The sequence below is a fragment of the Solanum dulcamara genome, chromosome 1, assembly GCF_947179165.1.
Source record: "Solanum dulcamara chromosome 1, daSolDulc1.2, whole genome shotgun sequence".
NCBI lineage: Eukaryota > Viridiplantae > Streptophyta > Magnoliopsida > Solanales > Solanaceae > Solanum > Solanum dulcamara.
Genome location: NC_077237.1, coordinates 50,830,500 through 50,852,913, shown reverse-complemented (window position 1 = coordinate 50,852,913; position 22,414 = coordinate 50,830,500). Strand labels below are relative to the sequence as shown.

Below are 22,414 nucleotides of genomic sequence, written 5' to 3'. Positions count from 1 at the left end.
GCCATATATTGTCGTTCCTATTCTTAGAGGTCTATAGACATATGTGTATGGGTTGTTTAGGAGTTTATTTCGGTTATGCCTATGCGATATGTTGTAAAAGCTATTATGTTGTGGTAGCCTTATCGACTGGCTTTCCCTTTCATGACATAATGCAAATGAAAGAGGCCACACGTGTATAAATATTTTATCACCCACTGGGTTCATGTGTTTGGTTCCTATATCTAGAAGGTTATATGAACATGAAAAATTTTAACCCATTGAGGTTTTTGTGAGAAGTATCATGTTATACATAGTCCAATTTGACTGTAGTCGACAGTTACGTAAATAGGGGTCCAAGTCAGACCCCAATCGCAGCCCACGGGGTTGGGTCGTGACAAAAGTGGTATCAGAGCAGTTCGTCCTTAGAGTGTCTACAGACCGTGTCTAGTAGAGTCTTGTTTATCGGTGTGTTGTGCATCATATCTATAGACAAAAGGCTACAGGAAATTTAGGATGTTACCTTTCTTTTATATCTACCATCGTGCGATATAGCCAAGTCATAGGAAATGAAATTCCTCATACTAACTTATGATTTCAGCAGAAGGACACCATCGATTGAAGAAGGTTACTGACGATATTGGAAGTTTCACAGCACGCAGTTAAGCAAGGCACGAATGATAGGTTCCAAGTAAGGTATTGAATTACAATTGACATGTAAAGTTGAAAATTGAAAGGAAAAGTAGATGGAAAGTCTAAACAGGTGCAGTTCGAGTTGGACATACGAGGTAAGTCCATCAGTTTATACTATTGTTGATATTGGGCGCCCTGTGAGGCTGTGATATGACGTGATATGATACGTATATATGTATCTTTATGCGTATTGCCCCTGTGAGGCATTGTTGGCATTTTCTGCATGCAAGTGTTGAGATAGTAAGAAATACAGAGGAAACTCTGCCCAAATCTTCCTTGAAATAAAAGGAAAATGATTTAGGAAAGACTGGTAGTTCTGGATAGAATGATATATTAAGGATAAGATTAACTAAGAAGGGTAAGTAACCCACAGTAAGAATCATGAAAAAGGTTAAGAAGTGTTATACTATGGGGTAGAATGCGAACAGGATATGATGTGAATATAATGAGGATAGTTATGAAAATAAGTAAAGCCTTGTGAGAAAGTGGCTAAAAATAGGATGTGATCTGTGTAATAAGAATATAAGGGTAACTTGGGTGGTGCAGCTTGGCCTACTGGATCAGCTGCTGGGTCATCGTCTTCTTCAGTAGCTATGCACCCTACGGGGCAGGATGCAATCATACCAGCACTAATGAATCGGATCCCATCAGAACTCTAAAGTTAAGCGTGCTTGGGCGAGAGTGGTACTAGGATAGGTTATCTCCTGGGAAGCCCTATGCGGCTGTGACATGAGATTATATGGATGTATATATATGTTGGCCTTGCATGGCATTATGGTATAAAGAAGTATTGTGGATATGTGATTCCACCGTGAAAGATGACAAGACCCGTTGGGATAGGGGATGTAGCTTTGCAAAAGAATTGATGCAACCTATGAATGGAGGTATGCCAAGAGTAAAACCAAGTGATTACTTGATAAAAGAATTTAGTAGTAGCCATGTAACTACCATACTCGAATACATTAAGGGAAGGTATACAATATTTTGAAGCAAAACCTTTAAGGTACAATCAGTACTAAGGACAAAAGCTATAGTGGAGCCTTAACATTAGATGAAGGAAGCAAGAAACAATACAGGTTTATGTGCAGGCTAGTATGGCGATGCTAAGGCATCTTGAGCTACTTTAAGCTCCTATACATGTTTGTGTAAAGGGTGCAATATGATGGGTGGTAAGAGAACTGGAAAAAAAGAAATGAAAAAGATATATCACCTTTTCCCTATGCCTACAGGTAATCCTAACCTTTGGAATTCTGATATTGATTGCTCGATGAAAGTATATGCTATGGCAACGGGATATAGGACCTCTCCATATAATCGGTATAAGGTCCAGAGGAAGGTTTTGGTTTACATTCGAGGACGAATATTCTAAAGGGGGGAAGGATGTTATACACCGTACCTTTAAGCTTTGGAACGTCTTCTTAAGCTTCTTAAAAGATGTCGCGTGACCCAAATTATCTATAACATAATTAAATAACTCTAAGGAAGGGAGGACGTGACGCCCCTTAAGAGTGAAAGTTGGAAATAGGTCTATAAGGATTTGAAAAGAATTGGAGGCCAAAATAACAAGTCGTAGGACTCGACTTACTTACGTAAGCTACCAACTTGGACGACTTACATAACTAAGCCACCGGAGTACATGTTGAGCTTACGTAGCAAGGATTACATGGGCTCCTAAAGTAAGACGCGATTACGAATCCACGGGAGAGGCGGAAGAAGGCGTAGCACCTACTCGGAAGCAAGCAGGTGATGCACCTACTTTGACTAAGTAGGTGATGCACCTACTTGTACTAAGTAGGTGATGCACCTACTTGTACTAAGTAGGTGACACACCTACTTGAGGTGGGTCCCACACCGCCACATGGTAGCCTTGGAGGCTAGGTATGGATTCTTGGCCCAATAAGGGCTTGACACGTGTCATCGTTAGGGGCTGACATATGGCACTTCCTAAGGAACCATATATATGTATGCTAATGACTCTTAAGTCATTATTTATCCAAAATCAGCCCAAAACATGGAGAGAAAAATGGGGAGAAGAAGAAGGGCAGGAGGAAGCCATGGTTTAGAAGAATTAAAGGTGAGTTCTTCACTTTTCCTCCGTCAATTAATTATCTACGGTGTTCCTCAATTACTTAGAGGTGTATATATGTATATTACGATGCCTACGAAACCATATTTTCAGTTCTTCACTTGGAAACTAAGAGAAACTTAAAGAGAAAACGCTAGGGAATAGACCCATTTTTGGAGGGGACAGTTGTTAGTAATATTGGTCTAACTTCTTGTGTATAGCTTAGTTTTGGGTGATTCAATATGCTTTAGAAAGGTATTTCATAGGTATATAACTTTTATTTAGACTTTAAAATCCATTTTTTCTTTTAGCTTCACAAAAAAGGGTGATGAAGTGTAGAGGAGGTACTTCCCAGATTTGGTTTTGGAAATCCTGCACGGACAGCTGTGAGTATTGTGGTCATATATTTTCGTACAAAATTTCTGTAGGGGTAATTCAAAATTTTTTGCGACCTTGATACACATGTATATAACTTTCATTGAGGCCACAAATCTTGTTTCCTTCAGTTACCCCTTCGAAACTAAGCGACAATACAAGACCGTACGCTGTCCAGAATTCACGTTTTGATAGGTTTGGCGAGTTTTGGCCAATTTTGGGAAAGGTAAGGTTTTTCCTTTCAATTTGAAGTTTATGGTGTTTTTATATGGTGTATTTCACCCCTTGTATTCTGATGGAAGTTTAAGAATGTCGTAGAAATGCTCGAGGTTCGAAATAAACTAAATTGGAATCGCTATAGTTAAATTGTCGTTGAAGGATAGTGTTGTTCGTGTGAGGTGCTGCTGCAGGGGTGTGATGTGTTGTTGCAGGGCCTAAATATGTTCTAATGTGGGTTAGGGAGCTGCTGGTTGAATCCACACGACCCCTCGTTGCGTATAATGAAAGGCATTACAAAATAAAGGCTAGACGCCCTATTGTGCTACCGTATTTTTGAATAAGTCATTTGGAGTTTATGTTGTATATTGTTGTTGTTGGTTGGATGTAGGTATTAGGGACCTAATTGTAAATTTGGATAGGGCACATTATAGGGGAGGTGCTGCCCAATTTTCGTCGATGCCTTAGCGAATAACAGAACTAGTCGGGGAAACGACTAAGGAAATAGATTCCATTAATACTAAGATGTAACCTATGGTGCTGGAAAGTAAAAGGGGTTGATATTCATACTACTTTCATGTTTAATAGGTTCAAAGGATGGCGAGGCAAGCAGGATAAGGAATAATTCAGACAAGGTATGTGAAGCTTTCTTTTTGCATGTTTTCGGCATAAGTATGTAAAGCTTATCTTCTTTTCTTTTGGCATGTCTTAGTCTTAAGTGAATTGTGTATGTAATGTGAGAATAATTCCATTCATAGAACCCCGAGTATGTTTCATCAATCTTATTCACTTCTAGATATTAGAACTCCTGCGATAGTTGAGTTATGGACTTGTAAGTCTTCTATATGCTGAAAAGTAGTGTATGTAAAGCTATTCCTCCTTCTTTTGGCATGTATTACATATAAGTTATGAATTGTTTATACATATGAAACATGGGAATAACTCTATTCGTGAAGTTGCGAGTACAATTTATAATTCTTATCCACTTCGTGATGGTAGAACTCCTATAATAATTAAGTTATTACCGTTTAAGGCTTCTGTATGATAAAACGTAATATATGTAGATCCTATCGCTTCTTTCTTATGGGACGTCTTAATGTAAATGAAATAAGATATTATTTGAGTGTAGAGGTAGTTCCAGTTGTAAGTTCCGAATATAAGTCGTGATTCGAGTTCACTCCTAAATGCTAAGGGCCTTGAAGTAGTTAAACTACAAACCTCGAGCCTTTTATAGACTGAATAGTGATTGGATGTGTAAGCTCCTAAACCTGGGGGTTCTTGGGCATACTTTACGATAATGGTTAAGGGATATTTGATATGTTATATAGTTTTGCGTGCACGTATATGCATTATGATATATATATGGATCGGGCCGGACGTACCTCGGCAGATTTTGCTATGTAAGGATCGGGTCGTACGTGCCACGACAGATTATAAATTATACGGATCGGGCCATCGTACCTCGGCATTATTATGCATTATACGGATCGGGCCATCGTACCTCAGTATTATTATGCATTATACGGATCGGGCCATCGTACCTCAGCATTATTATGCATTATATGGATCGGGCCGTCGTACCTCGGCATTGTTATATGATATACGGATCAGGCCATCGTACCTTAGCATTATTATGCATTATACGGATTGGGCAGTTGTACCTCGGAATTATTATGCATTATACGGATCGGGCCATCATACCTTGGCATTGTTATATGATATACGGATCGGGCCGTCATTCCTCTACATTATTATATGATATATGGATCGGGCCGTCGTTCCTCGGCATGTACTTTCTATATACAGGGATCGGGCTGTACATACCACAGCGTTAATGGCATATATATACCTAGCATGATAGATGATGTGTTTGTAACACCGAGACCCCGAGCGGGCCAGATACGGTATGTGATAGTGGTATACATGACTTTATTTTGTGAGGTGCAGGCACAGTACCCTATTAAATGTTATACTTGGTTTCTTGCATCCCTGGTTCAGTTGTTATATTAGTTATGTTGTTCTTATATACTCAGTACATATATCGTACTGACCCCTCTTTCTTCGGGGGGCTGCATTTCATGCCCGCAGATACAAATGTTCATTTCAGAAATCCGCCAGCTTAGGATTTCCGCTCAGCTATGTTGGAAGTGCTTCACTATTTCAGAGCCTAGCTTTTGAGTACTACTCCTATGATGTTTATATTTGTTTATGTAGGGGTACGACAGAGGCCCTGTCCCACCATATGTTGTCGTTCCTATTCTTAGAGGTCTATAGACATATGTGTGTGGGTTGTTTAGGAGTTTATTTTGGTTATGCCTATGCGATATATTGTAAAAGCTATTATGTTGTGGCAGCCTTATCGGTTGGCTTTCCTTTTCATGACATGATGCAAATGAAAGAGGCCACACGTGTATAAATATTTTATCACCCACTGGGTTCATGTGTTTGGTTTCTATATTTAGGAGGCTATGTGAACATGAAAAGGTTTTAAACCATTGAGGTTTTTGTGAGCAGTATCACGTTATACATAGTCCAATTTGACTGTAGTCGACAGTTACGTAAATGGGGGTCCAGGTCGGGCCCAGTTGCGGCCCACGGGGTTGGGTCGTGACAGGATGTCATTCCATGGTGGTCTCATGATGACGGCTTGATTCTATTGGTTCACCTGGGGAAGTTTCATCTATTATTCGAGGTCTGGGCTTTGTTTTTTTGGTCTTGTTGGCCCGCATCCACTAAGGAGTAGATACATAGTGGCATAATCTTTTTGATTTCATTAAAGGGACTAATTTTGATTCAAATCCTAAGCTACACGCTCTCCAACTCTGGATTCACCATATTCTATTTGCATTAGTTATAGTATTCTGTGTACCCATCAGGCTTGTAGGCTCTGTTTCATTTTTTATTTCAACTTTTGCACCAGTGTACCTTCTGGGCTTATGGGGGTGATTTTACGTGTAGTTAGCTTATAGTTGCTTCCATTACGCTCTTTTATACACTTGTGTGTATTCCTCTTTAGATTTCTTCTCCTTGAGCTCTGTTATGTGTTCTTCTTACTTTTGAAATTGTTTTTATTTTTCAAGATTAGTCGGCCTATGATGCCAACTGAGTAACAGTTGTTTTTATACTCATACTAAATTATGCATATATTTTCATAATGCAGGTTCGATCACCAGTTACCAGCACTGATTCGAGCCTATTGAAGTCCAATTTTAAAGAGGGGTGAGCACATGGCGTTCTTGATTTACCTATCTCCTTCAATATACAGTGACTAGTCTTTTGCTTTTTAAGACAAGTCTTGTATCTGTGGTCCACTTTCCAAGTATTGGGAGGTATCCATTTGTATATATATATATATATATATATATATATATAAGTTGGCTTGCTTCTGCTTTATCTCCTGTTTTTCTTATGAATTGATTACGCCTGTAAAGTTTCTACCGTTAAACCCATGACATGTAGTTTTGAGCTACGAATATGTATATGTATATGTATATGTATGTATGTATGTGTATATATATCTAGTATTACTATCATATTATATGTTTAGACATTGAAACTTTGACTACTCTATCTCGATTGAGATATCTTTTTTGTATAATTATTAACCAGCGGATTTGTTTGTTCTTTGTTTTATACATATATTTCTACTTGTGTAATGTGTTAGTATAATATAATTGAGGAATTTTTTGAAAATTTGAAGTCATAGTTTTCTATTATATGAATATATATTAGACAAAGTTGAATGAACTATGGTTATCGATTTTCCATACTACAAAATATCAGAACCAAACTTAAAAATAGCAAATCAGTCTCAAGTGAATTTTCAACATGCATAAGTCTCAAGTGAACCTCTCTTTGGCAATTTGGAACTCGTTTTGAAGGAAACATTAGGGGGATTGTTGGGATTTTGTGAAGGATATATTAGGAATACGTTGGGGACCATTTATCATGCGTTTAACTTGAAATTTCCCTCGATTTTCTTTTCTTAATTTCTATTTTTGTCACTTTTCAAATAAAACTTGGTGGGACTGTTTAGGCTATATCGACGCTCAAATTGTGCCTATTTTTGGATACCAAGTTTCTTGATCTAGTTGGGACCTTGTGACCGAGTCAATTTTGTGAATCCATGCATGGGTCCCACAGTCTTAACTTTACCCGATTTTGGGGTCATATTTCTCTATAGAAAATTGGGTGTTGTTTCACTCATATTGACGTTCTTATCACTAATTTGATAGTTTGGGCCTTGAGTAGCATTCTACTTGAAAGGTAGTTTTAGGCTGAGATTCAAGGTTTTATGATCCTTAGTTTTACTTTTGTCCATCTTCAGGTTATTAGCTTAACTTATACTCGAGAAGCCTTAGCTTAGGTTGATCCTTAGTCTTGGTTGACGTTATAGGATCCTTAGAATGCATATAGATGGTTTAAACTTAGATTTATGTGTGTTGGATTGTTTTGGTATGAATGTGTACCTTCAATAATTTTCAAACTTTTATCACATTACTATTGTGTTTTTGGGAAACATGCCTTAGACTTGGACTTTCTAGAGTTTTGGGTTAGTATGATTGTAGTGTGATGGGTCTTTACCCAATTATTATATGGCATGATTATGTTGTGAATCACTTGACTATGGCATGAATTCATGCGCTCGATATCTGCATTTGGCATATTTGTATCTAGAAATGAGGAAAATGGTTATTTGGTACACTTAAATGAATTCTAATTGTTTTGAGCTCTAAGGGAGCAGCTTGTTGTTTCTACTTGATGTAACTTGGAAATTTTGAAAGAAAATGCATTATTTTTGAGCTTTTATGTCTTAATTATATAATTACTTTAAACCTGTTGGTCTTTTTTATCGATTCTTGAATATTTCAAGGAAAAATACCATTTTTATGAGAAATTGGGTAGAAAGAAGGATGTTATTTAAACATAGAAACTTCCACATTTTTTGTTGCTCGAGGATTATTCAAGGTTGGACTTCTTGCATAATGCATATGTTGATGATCTTTACTGGCCCAAGTATTGAATTCTAGGTTTTATAATTATTTCATCTATAGTTGAGCTGAGGTGGGTTCCGTAGTAGTCCTAGGGAACACATAGGGCTGCTTGTGAGATAATTCTAGAACTTTTTACTTATACAAGCAATGGCAACATATGCATTGCATCATCCATATCTTATGACATCCTCTGATATGCCATGTGTGAATTGATAATTATGATTTAATATTAGTTTCATGGTGTAGACTTGTGATGACTATTTACAGGCTTAGCTTATGATTCATAGCGTTGGTACTATCGTGCTCGGTCTGCCTATGATCCCTACTGAGTACCCCATATTTTGGTACTCATAGTACACTTCTGCTTTTTTTCTAATGCAGCTTCTAGTATGAGCCACCCTCGCTAAATGCGAATTTCCTGTGGCTATCACAGATTTAGATTGCAGTAAGCTTAGAGTTTCTACTTTCCTTCTTTTTTTACTGTATGTGTAGTGTTATAATTAGATAGATCTGATGTGGATAGCCTTTATTTACTTAGAATCTCTTGTATTAGTAACATCGGGTCCGAAGTTGGATTCCTATGTATAATTTTGTCTTTTTCAGTCACTCCCAAACCCTTTTTATATCATTTTATACATACCTATATTATGGGCCTCAATTATCATTATTATTTCTTCTATGTAGTTTGTTTTAAGAATATTTATAGCATTCCGCTTGGGGTTTTGGCATGTTGGGGGTTTATAATAGGGGTTATCATGGTCTGATTTTGGGTCATGACAATGTGGTATTAGATCTTTAGGTTCATCGATCTTACTAGTATAAAAACAATTGCCTAGTAGAGTCTCACGAATCAGCACTATAACACCCCAAAAATCCTAACAAGATTAGATCAGAAAAGCCCTGAAAATGGTTAGAAATTTTACAAAACAGAGAACCACGAGCAGCATCTACGGACCGTAGATGGAACCATGGGTTGCAAATGATGCTTGTAGTTCATATTCAAACTTGGAAAATGTCTCTCTTTAACTTTCTATAGATGAAGTTTACAGCTTATGAAAAGAACCATGGACTATATATGGTGTCCTAAAAAGAGTTTAGAGATCAGTAAACTACCCTGAGACATATGAACCATGTTTATTGTTCGTAAATCCTTTTATAAGTCATGGAATTGATTCATAGATCAAGTTCAGAAACCTAACTTCTTCGAAGTGTACATGACGAGTCTTATTCTTGAGTCATAGTTCAATCTATGGATAGGTGAAAGTCCAGAACCCATTATTTCTTCTAATTTTTATGAGACGCATTTGCGGATCGTAAAAGTATCTATGGACCATACATTGGACTCATAGATCAAAGTCCTGAAACTCCATCTCAGTATACTTTCTACGAGTAACTAGGAAGACCGTAGAAGATTTTACGACCTGTAAGAATTATATGTAAACCCAAACTTTAGAAATATTAGAAATTTAGATTGACTGCTACAAACTACTTCTACGGTCCCATAGAAGTTTCTACGGAGTGTAGATGGGCTCGTAGACAACCTTCATCAATTATTAGTGAGGGAAACTTTGGTCTTTTCCCACCCTTTTAAAGTCTAAATGTAATGACCCTCCAGGTCATTTTTGAACTTAAGCATTAATTCGATCATTTAGAGCATTTCTGTAGTGACCCCAAGTTATTTATGATATGCTGGCACTAGGTGCTGGGTCTCCTAGTCGTTCGTTTGGGTTTTAAGACCGTTTTCCAGTTTTTGAGCTTTTATAACTTAAAAATTAACTTCGGTCATAACTTCAGGAAAATGACCTCAAAACAAAACTTTGATGGTTCCATCAGCTCTCTAGTGGCAAAATTAAGCTAGTAGCATGGTTGGCATAAGTACCAAGGCAATTGATATTAGTTTGTGACCATTTGGCGATTTTGCCTTCGAAATTTGGCTCACAGTTGACTTTCATCAACAATCTTAGAAAACACGCTCAGATAAAAATTCTAACAGCGCAGTTAGTTTTGAAATATAGAGTTTGGTCTAGAATGAACTTCATTCGCTTCCCGAGGCTTTTGGTCTAATCTCGAGGCCCATTGTGGATTTTGGATCAAAATGGCCCTTGGTTGTAGGACCCACTTCAAGTTGTAATGGTCTTGTATGGAAATTTCTTCTGCGCCATTAAGTGCAGAACGTCGAATTTAGTAGGGTAGCATATATTTTTTGTACGCACATGATTTCGAACTAATTCTAAGCACCCCATAAGAATATTTGAACTTGGTGAAAACTTTGCTTTTAGCTGATATTTGGTGCAGCACAAATTTCTCTCTGCGATAGCGGGCCCCTGCTGCGTTCGCAGAGGTCCATGAAATTGGACTCCACATTCGCGGAGATATGGGACTTTTACCTCCATGATCGCGAGCCTCTTGCCATGTTTGTCAAGGTTAAGTTTCTTGAACTCCGCATTCCTGGAGCATTGTAGCCACGTTCACGAAGGCCAATGTCCTAGTCTTTTAATAAAGACCAAGGACGATTTTCTGCTCACTTCTTCAACTTCAAATTTTGATACTTTCTTCATTTCAAGCTCAATTTAGGCTATTCAAAGTCCAAATTCAAGAGACTTTTATGGGGAATCTAGTGGTGAGCTCATAAACACGAGGGGAAGCTTTGTGTGAGGTAAGAATTCATAATTAGCTACTATTTTAGTGATTTTTAGAGTTATGTTTTGTTGAACTTTGGAGAATTGTAACTTGTCCAATTTAACTCCTTTTTAGTGATATTTGAGGCTAGATTATGGGAGTTTTTATAAGGATCATCGTGGTATGTTTGGTTTGGGTCATGGGGGTATCGTTTGTAAGAAATAGCTGATCAAAGTTGCTTCTATCTTTTACCTTCTTAGTTCAAATTAGGATAATTTTCGTGCATGCCCGTCCTGCGTAGTTTCTCAACCCCATACTATTTATCAAATTGATTTGTGAGCTTGGAGAGATGTTTAAAACCTATTTTTGGGGTTAATTCTAGAATTTCGAATGTGGGTCCCATATTTCTCATTTTATACCATAAAATTGGTCTGTCTTCGAATTAGATAATTTTAGTGTCATAAGGAATGTATTAACATCATGATTCTAGTGTTGATAGCGTTGCATATTTTGGAGGCTGCTTGAAAGGGAAAATCTCCCATTTCGTAAGTTAGAGCATGTGTGGTCAGCTTACAGGTAGGCTACGATTTTCCCCTTGTAAGATTGAGCATGTTTAGGTAATTGCACATTGATTTGTATGAGTTTGGTGGGGTTGGGTGTTAAGTATGCTAAATTCCTAGAATCCATGTGTTAGGCCTTATTCGGGTAACTATTGGTTTGTGTAAGCATGACTCTTGTGGTTGTTGGTTGTTCTTATCCTGTAATAAATGATGTACCTTTTGTAGTACATTTGGAATCTTGTTTGGCCTTAGTATAGGCTTAGACTAGTGTTTCTTTAGACTTGCATGATTTTGGTGCAGTTGGGCTGTAAACCTTTTCCGACGTCATTACAAATGGTTAGCTCCCTGTAGACGAATATAGCAGAATTAATTCTAATAGTCTAAGCCTTAGCTATGCAGTAACTCTTTTTGTAACCTTACCTCCATATTTCCCTATTTTCCTATCGATCATGTATCACTCGGTTCTTTATTTTTGATTTGTTCTCGATGATTCAGGTTATATTTGGTTCGGGTTGGAGCACCGAGCGGAATTACATCCACCCTCGAGGTAGAGTTTGTTTTGTAATAGGAGCCCCGTTAGGCTTTTACAGAGCTTGACCTACCTTTTCTAGATTGGACCAAGTTCATCTTAGAGTACCAGTCAAGATCATCACTAGGTAACGAATGAGTCAAAATAGATGGTGATTAGAGATGGACAACTAGTCAAGCTCTAGTTGATGGAGCAATGCATTGATGACACCTAATTTGGCGGTACTCCCCATAACGCACGGTTGGTTGTTAATTCTAACTCGGTCTGATTTCTTAGCTACAGATACCCAGTCAAAGTTCGTGGTCCAGATTACTTGTGTTCATCTCCTTAGCTATAAATACCCAGTCAAAGTCCGTGGTCCATCTTACTTGTGTTCAAGCTTCCTAGCTACAATTACTCGATTAAAGTCCACAGTCGAGCTTACCCTTGCTTGACTTTTGGCTAGAGTTATCTGGTTAAAGTCTGTAGTCTAGCCTACTCATGTCGACTCATTAGCAATAATTACTCGGTTGTAGACTGTGGTCTACCTTGTATGTGGTTAAATTCCTGATTCTCTGGTGAATATTTCATTTAGTCTTCATCTACTCTCAACTATGGGTTGAGGTGTTAGAGTTTTGAAATGGTTCAGTTCAAGTCTGGGAAATGGTGATATTATTGAAGATCTTTAGGTTCCATTCATTTTCTTTTAGCTATTCTTGCATCTGTCGGGCTTATGTGAGTCTATGCCGGTGGTTACTCTTTATGTGTGAAAGAGCATATCTGTCGGGCTTATGGGAGCCCAATAGAGTTAGTTAGATTCTCTTTCTTTAATTGCTAGCATGCTCATGTAGTTACCTACATTTACTTCTTGCCCTATCTTTGGTTGTGATTTTTTACTCGCATTTCAATTTACTTTTGCTTATCTTGCTCAGTCGACCTATGATGCCTACTGGATACTTGTTGTTTTGGTACTCGTACTGTAATCTGCATCTGTTTTCATGATATAGGTCCGAGTACTAGCTACCGGAGTTGATTTAAGCTAGTTGCAGTCGTGATCGAAGGAGAGGGTGAGCACATTGCATCCTATATTTACGCGTCTCCCTATTTATATATATTTTTCCTGTCTTTTACTTTTTGAGAAAGCTCTATTTCAGTGGTCCACTTTGGGACTTGTACTCTTTACTAGTATCTCTGTACATGTGACATCCAAGTTCTGGGAGAGAACTTCTTGTTTGTATATATTTAGTTTCTTCCGCCTATTCATGTATTCTCCTATTATTTCTTTATTGTTTTAGATTGTATTGCTAGTATTCTACCCTGATATCCTATTACTCGTTTTGATATGTGTTGGCTTGCCTACAGGTGGGTTATAGTAGATGCCATCATGATCTAAGAAATTGGTTAATGACAAAGTGGTATCAGAGCCCTAGGTGCACCAGTCTCACTTTTAGAGACCTAACGTCTAGTAGAGTCCTGTCTAGACCTTCAGGCACTCTTTATCTAGATTTTAGCTGCCACTAGGGTATGCAGCAAGCCCTAGCTACCATCGCTCTATACTGTAGGACCAGCCTACACCAGCAGCACCGGTTGTTAAGTAGCCACTGGCACTAGCCACTTAGCCTGATGATTTGGAGGGAGTCATGCTACTACAGTAGCAGAAGATGCTCAAGGTGTTCCTTAGACAATCACTGCTAAGATTTTCTAGGGTTGTGGGTGAGGATGACCATGAGTTTCTACTTACTTTCCATGAGAGGCTACAGAGCTTAGATTTAGTAGAGTTGAGAGGATCCAACTTCACCGCTTATCAACTAGATGGTATGACATGACAGTGGTGGTATACATACTTAAATACTTGGTCAGCTGAGTCTCTATCAGTGACATGGGCTGAGTTTTCAGAGGCTTTCTTGGTTCAGTTTATCACTTGGAGCATTAGAGATCATCTCTAAGATCAGTTTTCATAAATGGAGCAGAGCTCCATGATAGGATCGGTGTACGAGGCCTGATTCTATGAGCTCCCCAGGATCCAGATACGGATCAAGACTCATCCTTTAGTCTTAGTGGGCCACTCATTTTTGGAGGTGGTACACTATGCCCACACACTTGAACAGCTCCGTCGCAAGGCCAGAAGCGGCAGTGACAAGAGTGATAAAGAAGAGGATAGCCATGATGGGTGCCACTTTAGAATCTGAGAGTCCTATGATAGATATTGCTAGAGAATTCAGTTGGGTCAATCCAGCCTCCCCTTCCAGTTCTCTCTTTAAACTTTGGAGGGTGACCAACACCATTAGATTAGTTCTAGTATCGGTCTAAGTCAGGGTCGAGGTTGTTCGCATATAGGTCTTTCAAGACAAGGAGGCCGACCTCCAGCTTTTAGCCGACATTCCTAAGGGTGTTATGAGTGCGGGGAGTTTGATCATTGGCCCTATGAGTTCCCTCAATGTAGGCTAGCATTATTAGATATATAGGTAGGTAGACCCATACCAGCACCAGCATCTCTAATTAGAGGTGGAGTCCAAGACTAAGACTATAAGGGTGGTCATCAGTATGCACGGGAGGTCCTCGGGGAGGCAGTTTAGGAGGCAAAATTGATGTGTAGGGTAGAGGAGCCCAGAACCACTTCTATGCAGCTACAACTAGAGAGGATGCCTCGGCCTCGGATGATATAATTACATATATAATTTTATTATGCCATCAGCCCGCATCCACTTTATTTAATCAGGCTCCACATATTCTTTTATATCTATTTATTGTGCCCCTCTACTGAGTATGATCACGTAGCCGTTAGTTAAGTCATTGAATTGTTTGACCCTGATAGGTGAATCTTTTGTAGTAGATTAGGTCTTTAAATCCTGTGCGTTGACTATTTAGGGGTGTAACACTAGAGTTGATCTTATTTTACTTGACATGGTGGATTTTGATTTGATTCTGGTCATGGATTGGTTATCCCCTCATCATGCGGTCTTGGATTGCTATGCCAAGACTGTTACATTAGCCATGCCTAGTATCCCATTGTTGGTGTGGCAAGGCTCTTGAAGCCACACGCTGATTGGGGTAATCTGTCACGACCCATCCCCATGGGCTGCGACTGGGTGCCCTAGCTGGACACTCATATGCATTTCTGGTAACCGTAATTAAACTTGTCACTTATTTGGGTCACAACGTCTCAGTAGGCAACACGACTTACAAGCCGGCGAGGCTATCATAGCATGTAGGGTCGTCCTGTTTTAAATACATATGCGAGCCGACAGGGCTGCCACGATAAAGGGAATGTCCCAGAATATAATTCATACAGACACAACTAAACACGCATGTATACACAACCCACACACGTATCTACAAACCTCTAAGAGTATTAGTGATAACATAAGGCGGGACAGAGCCCCCACCGTACCCCTGAATAAACAAATATACATCAGAGGTTTAGTACCAAAAGCTAGGCTCCAACACAGTGGAGCTTTTCCCAAACTTGCCGAGTGGAACCCTAGGCTGGCGGATCCCCAAAGCGCGCGTTTGTACCTGCGGGCATGAAATGCAGCCCCCCCCCCCCCCGAGGAAAGGAGGTCAGTACGACATATGTACTGAGTATGTAAGCATGTAACAGTATATAAGGAATTACAGTTAAAACAGGGATACAGGGCAAGTGTAATGTTTAGCTATTCACCGTACCTACATCTTATAAAACAAAGTCACACATACTATTATCACGTACCGTACTTAGCCCGTTCAGGGACTTGGTGTAACAATTATATTGTTCTGCTATCTGGAGCACATATGTATTATAAGTGTTGTGGAACGCACAGCCCGGTCCATGTATATAGCAAGTACGTGCCGAGAAACGATGGCCCGATCCTTATATCATGTCATAATAATGATAATGCCGAGATACGATGGCCCGATCCATATCTCATATTACAGTGTCGAGGTACGACGGCCCGATCCTTATACATGCATATCATATAATAATGCCGAGGAATGATGGCCCGATCCATATATAATGTAATATGCATATACATACATGTAGGACTCATCAGCATATCAAATATCCCTCAACCATTATAATAAAGTATGCCCAAGAACCCACAGGAGTAGGAGCTTACACATCCCATCACTATTCAGCCTATAGAAGGCTTGAGAGTCATAGTTCAACTACTTTCAGATCTTTGATGTTCAATCGTGACTACAAGTCATGAATTATACCTAGAACTTACGATATCACAATAGGGCGTCTAGCCTTTATTTTGTAACGCCTTTAATTATACACAACGAGGGGTCATGTGGCTTCAACCAGCAGCACCCTAACCCACTTTAAAACACATTTAGGCCCTGCAACCACACATCACACCCCTGCATCAACAACTCACAATAACAACACTTTACTTCGACAACAATTTGACTATAACGACTACAATTTGGATTGCTTCGAATGTTAAACATTGCTATGACATTTTTAAACTTACAGCATCATACAAGGTGCGTAATACACCCTATGACAATACCATAAACTTCAAATTAGATGCAAAGCCCTTACCTTACGTTAAACTTGTCAAAACTATCAAAATGTGAATTTTGGACAGCTTACTGTCTTGTATTGTCGCTTAGTTTCAAAGGGGTAATTGAGGGAAATAGGATTTGTGTCCTCAATGAAAGTTATAGACATGTATCTTATGGTAGTATAAAATTTTGAATTACCCCTACATCAATTTTGTACAAAAAGATATTCCCAAGATACCAACGGCAGTCCTTGTAAAATTTCTAAAATGAAATCTGGGCAGCAGCTCCCCCATGCTTCACCACCCTTTTTCGAGCAGATAGAAGAAAAACTGGGTTTTAGAGGCTAAATAAAAGTTATATCCCTATGAAATATCTTTCCAAAACATCTTGAATCACTTGAAATGAAGACTTACACAAGGAGTTATACTCGTTTTACTAACAGTGGTATCTTCAAAAACGGGTCTGTTAACAAGAACAAAATATCCTCTTTTCCCTAACGATAAATTTTATGTTTTTAAACACCGTCATATCACCATAGGATACCTTAAATAATTAATTCACGGAAAAAATTGGGCCTTACCTTTCTTGGCCACCAAACCCGTAGCTATACTCTCTCTTGTTCTTGGTTTTTCTCTCAAGTTTTTTTTGAAGAGAGAAGGCTGAAATGTGATAAATTTTCAGCACTTTACACATATATATATCCTTTTGGAAGGTGACACGTGTCATCCTCTAAGGGTGACATGTGTCACAACCTTAGGCAGCCACGTCATTACATGCCACCAATCACATGCTGCCACGTGGCAGTGTGGGTCCCACCTAGGTGTGTCACCTACTTGCTTGTCACCTGCTTGCTTTGCTTTCATAAGTTCGGAAACTATGTAATCCGTACTACGCAAGCTTAGTATGTACTCAACTAGTTTAAGTATGTACAACATCCAAGTTGGTGGATTACGTAAGTAAATGGAGTACCACGACTCATTATTCGGCCTCCAACTCTTTCTAGATTCTTATAAACCTATTCCCAACCGTTACTACTTGGGTGGAGTCTCATAGATAACATGTATCCCGCCGTAATATTTTTAACAAAAACATGCTACACTGTACAAAACTATAGGGTGTAACATACTTCCCCCCTTTAGAACATTCGTCCTCGAATGTTAACTCTTACAAGGTCTAAAAGGATATAAGAAAAATTCTATACCAAGTGCGTTCAATTTTTTTCGCGGTCTTTCCTTTTCTTAACTTATTCTTAAGTTTTCTTGTATTCTACCTTAGGAAAGATCTCTTATCCTTTATTTTGTGTTACTTGTAAGTCACAATATCAGTAACCAATAATTCGGTTGCCAACATTTTAACCTTTAGTCAAGTATAGCCTTGATATCTCTTACAATATCCTTAAATTCTCATTGTGACTCTCTTGTCGTATTCATCCTCTTTGTACACATCCATTCTTTGATGTCATACTATGTAAGGTCCTTACTAATAATTCTCAGCATTGTCTCAGGTGTCATGGCTTCTATCCGTTCATTGGTGGCTTTTAGATCTTTGCCGGCTCATTCCAGCATGGGATCTCACTTGAAATTTAAATATTCACTTGAACACATTATAGTGTTTGTTGGTTTCATCCCATGCTTGTATCTCCTATATCCACTTCCCCCCTTTTGGATGTATCCATTTCAGTATCCGCTTATGTTCAACTTTTCAAATACATATGTTCATAGCATTTCATATTCCAACCGCGCAGGGCTTCCTAGGAGGCCACCCATCCCAGTGCTACTCTCGCCCAAGCACGCTTAACTTCGGAGTTCTGATGGGATCCGGTGCCTTAGTGCTGGAATGGTCGCATCCTGCCCCATGGGGCGCATATCTACTGAAGAAGACGATAACCCAACAGCTGATCCGGTAGGCTAAGCTGCACCACCCAAGTTACCCTTATATTTTTATTACACTGACCATATCCTAACTTTAGCCACTTTCTTACTAGGCTTTACTTATTTTCATAGCGATCCTCATTATATTCATATCATACCATGTTCGTGTTCTATCCCATAGTATCATACTTCTTATTACAAACAAGGTATACTGCAACCCTGTATCCTTTTTTTTTGAAAACTTTTGGCAGAGTTTCCTCTATATTTCTTACCATCTCAAAAACCTGCATGCAGAAAATACCAATAGTGCCTCACAGGGCACGCATATATATATTCAGATCATATCATATTATAGCCACACAGGGCTCCCGATATTAATGCATATTTATTTCGAAAGGAAATTGATAATATACCTGTAACCACATCTGGTGGCGCCTCCTGATCCTATCTGCTAGCTAAGGCGTAGATGCGGTTCGAAGGACCACTAGAAGTAGAAGTTCCACCACAACCTCTACCACGGCCTACTATTGTCTGAGTACCCTGCCCCATAGGGCGCATAGCAACCGAAGACGAAGAACCAGCAACTGACCCAGTAGGCTGGGATTCACTACCTTGGTTACCCTTAAGTGGGCAATCTCTCATTAAATGGCCTTGATGGCCACAAGTGAAACAAGCACCCAAAACAGAATGACATTCCCCATAGTGAGACCTACCACAATGAGAGCACCGAGGCAAAGGTGGACTCGACCAACGCAAATCCCTATTCATCTGTGAGCTCTGACCGACCTCTGAATACCCTGTGCTATTAAACCCCCTACCCATAGACTGTGGGGGTGAACTCTAGGCTTGCTGGGAAGGATACCTACTATACTGCTGAGGCTGGTCTCCTTGAAACTCCCCTAAATAATGACCCAACCTAACTCTCTTATGCTGGCCTCTATCATAACTTCTATCGGGTTGTCGCCCTCTGTGTCGATCCTCCACCCCTTGTACGTACGCCTATACTCGAGCAATATCCATGCCTGGCTGAGAAGTCATGGCCATACAACTATCAATCAAGTAGCGATCTAGCCCCATCACATAGCGATGCACCCTATCAGCCATATCGGCCACAATAATGGGCGCATGTCTCGCCAACGAGTCAAACTCAAGGCTATAGTCTCTAATGCTCCTGCCATTTTGCCTTAATCACAAAAATTTATCAACACTGGCTCGCTTCATTTTTAGAGGTAGAAAGTGGTTAAGGAAGGCTTTCACAAACTCATCCCAGACTGCTAAAGGAGCATCCTCGCCTCTTGATAGTTTCCAAGACTCATACCAATTAATGGCTACGTCATGCAGCCGATATGTAGCCAATTCAACAGACTCAGTCTCAGAAGCCCTAATTACTGTTAACGTATGCTGCATCTATCGAATGAACTCTTATGGGTCATCTACGAGTCTCGACCCATAAAACTCTGGAGGGTTACAAGTTAAGAAGTCACGAACCCTCAAGTTGTCATGTGTATCTACATCATTGGCTCCTAGCCCATGCCTTCGAGCCTGCCATGCTACTATCCTAGTCAGCAATTGAACCGCATCTCTCATGGCCCTATCTTCCTGCCCTGGCTGTAGGGCTGGAGGTTCAGGCTTTGGAGTCTCATTTTCTGCAGCTGCAGCTTCCCTATGTTCCTCTGGAAGTGGCGGTGTAGTAGAGCTTGCTGCTGCTCTATGCTCCTCTAAAAGTGATGGTGTAGTAGAACTTGCCGACTGGAGTGTAATCCCCGGCATACACTGGGCACGCGCCTTTGTAACTCTTGGGGTCTGACTAGTTTTCCCTGCTACTAATTTGCCCTTCTGGGCAGCCATTGCTTTCCTTGGAGGCATTACTGTAAACAGAATAAATCGTTAGGAAAGAATCATCTTAATATTATCGCTCTATCGCACGATGTAAGATAAAAAAATAGACAACATCCTAAATGTCCTGTAGCCTCCTATTTATAGATGTGGTGCACAACATACCGATAAACAAGCCTCTACTAGACACGATCTGTAGACACTCTAAGGATGAACTGCTCTGATACCACTTATGTCACGACCCATCCCCGTGGGCTGCAACTGGGTGCCCTAGCTGGACACCGCATGCACTCTTGGAAACCGTAATTAAACTTGTCACCTGTTTGGGTCACAACATTTCAGTAGGCAACATGACTTACAAGCCGGTGAGACTATCGTAGCATGTAGGGTCGTCCCGTTTTAAATACATATGCGAGCCGATAGGGCTGCCATGATAAAGGGAACGTCCCAAAATATAATTCATATAGACACAACTAAACACGCATGTATACACAACCCACACACGTTTCTACAGACCTCTAAGAGTATTAGTGATAACATAAGGCGGGATAGGGCCCCCGCCGTACCCCTGAATAAACAAATATATATCAGAGGTTTAGTACCAAAAGCTAGGCTCCGACATAGTGGAGCTTTTCCCAAACTTACCGAGTAGAACCCTAGGCTGGCGGATCCCCAAAGCGCGCGTCTGTACCTACGGGCATGAAATGCAGCCCCCCCCCCCCCCCCCGAGGAAAGGAGGTCAGTACGACATATGTACTGAGTATGTAATCATGTAACAGTATATAAAGAATTACAGTTAAAACAGGGATACAGGGAAAGTATAATGTTTAGCTATTCACCGTACCTACATCTTATAAAACAAAGTCATATATACTATTATCAAGTACCATACTCAGCCCGTTCAGGGACTTGGTGTAACAATTATATTATTCTGCTTTCCGGAGCACATATGTATTATAAGTGCTGTGGAACGCACATCCCGGTCCATGTATATAGCAAGTACGTGCCAAGGAACGATGGCCCGATCCTTATATCATGTCATAATAATGATAATGCCGAGGTACGATGGCCCGATCCATATCTTATATAACAGTGTCGAGGTACGACGGCCCGATCCGTATAATACATAATAGTGCCGAGGTACGACGGCCTAATCCGTATACATGCATATCATATAACAACGTCGAGGAACGACGGCCTGATCCATATATAATGTAATATGCATATACATACATGTAGGACTCATCAGCATATCAAATATCCCTCAACCATTATCATAAAGTATGCCCAAGAACCCACAGGAGTAGGAGCTTACACATCCCATCACTATTCAGCCTATAGAAGGCTTGAGAGTCATAGTTCAACTACCTTCAGATCTTTGATGTTCAATCGTGACTACAAGTCATGAATTATACCTAGAACTTACGATATCACAATAGGGCGTCTAGCCTTTATTTTGTAACGCCTTTAATTATACACAACGAGGGGTCATGTGGCTTCAACTAGCAGCACCCTAACCCACTTTAAAACACATTTAGTCCCTGCAACCACACATCACACCCCTGCAGCAACAACTCACAATAACAACACTTTACTTCGACAACAATTTGACTATAACGACTACAATTTGGATTGCTTCGAATGTTAAACATTGCTATGACATTTTTACACTTAAAGCATCATACAAGGTGTGTAATACACCCTATGACAACACCATAAACTTCAAATTAGAAGCAAATACCTTACCTTACATTAAACTTGTCAAAACTATCAAAATGTGAATTTTGGAGAGCTTACTGTCTTGTATTGTCGCTTAGTTTCAAAGGGGTAATTGAGGGAAACAGGATTTGTGTCCTCAATGAAATTTATAGACATGTATCTTAGGGTAGCATAAAATTTTGAATTACCCCTACATCAATTTTGTACAAAAAGATATTCCCAAGATACCAACGGCAGTCCTTGTAAAATTTCTAAAATGAAATCTGAGCAGCAGCTCCCCCATGCTTCACCACCCTTTTTCGAGCAGATAGAAGAAAACCTGGGTTTTAGAGGCTAAATAAAAGTTATATCCCTATGAAATATCTTTCCAAAACATCTTGAATCACTTAAAACGAAGCCTTACACAAGGAGTTATACTCATTTTACTAACAGTGGTATCTTCAAAAACGGGTATGTTAACAAGAACAAAATATCCTCTTTTCCCTAACGAT

At 39.6% G+C, this 22,414-nt stretch overlaps 2 pseudogenes; one reads left to right on the top strand and one right to left on the bottom strand.

Moving 5' to 3' along the window:
* Window positions 1-1,279: 1,279 nt before the first annotated feature.
* Window positions 1,280-1,400, top strand: LOC129904412 (5S ribosomal RNA; annotated as a pseudogene).
* A 16,824-nt stretch (window positions 1,401-18,224) lies between these two features.
* LOC129904349 (5S ribosomal RNA) lies at window positions 18,225-18,345 on the bottom strand (annotated as a pseudogene).
* Window positions 18,346-22,414: the final 4,069 nt, after the last annotated feature.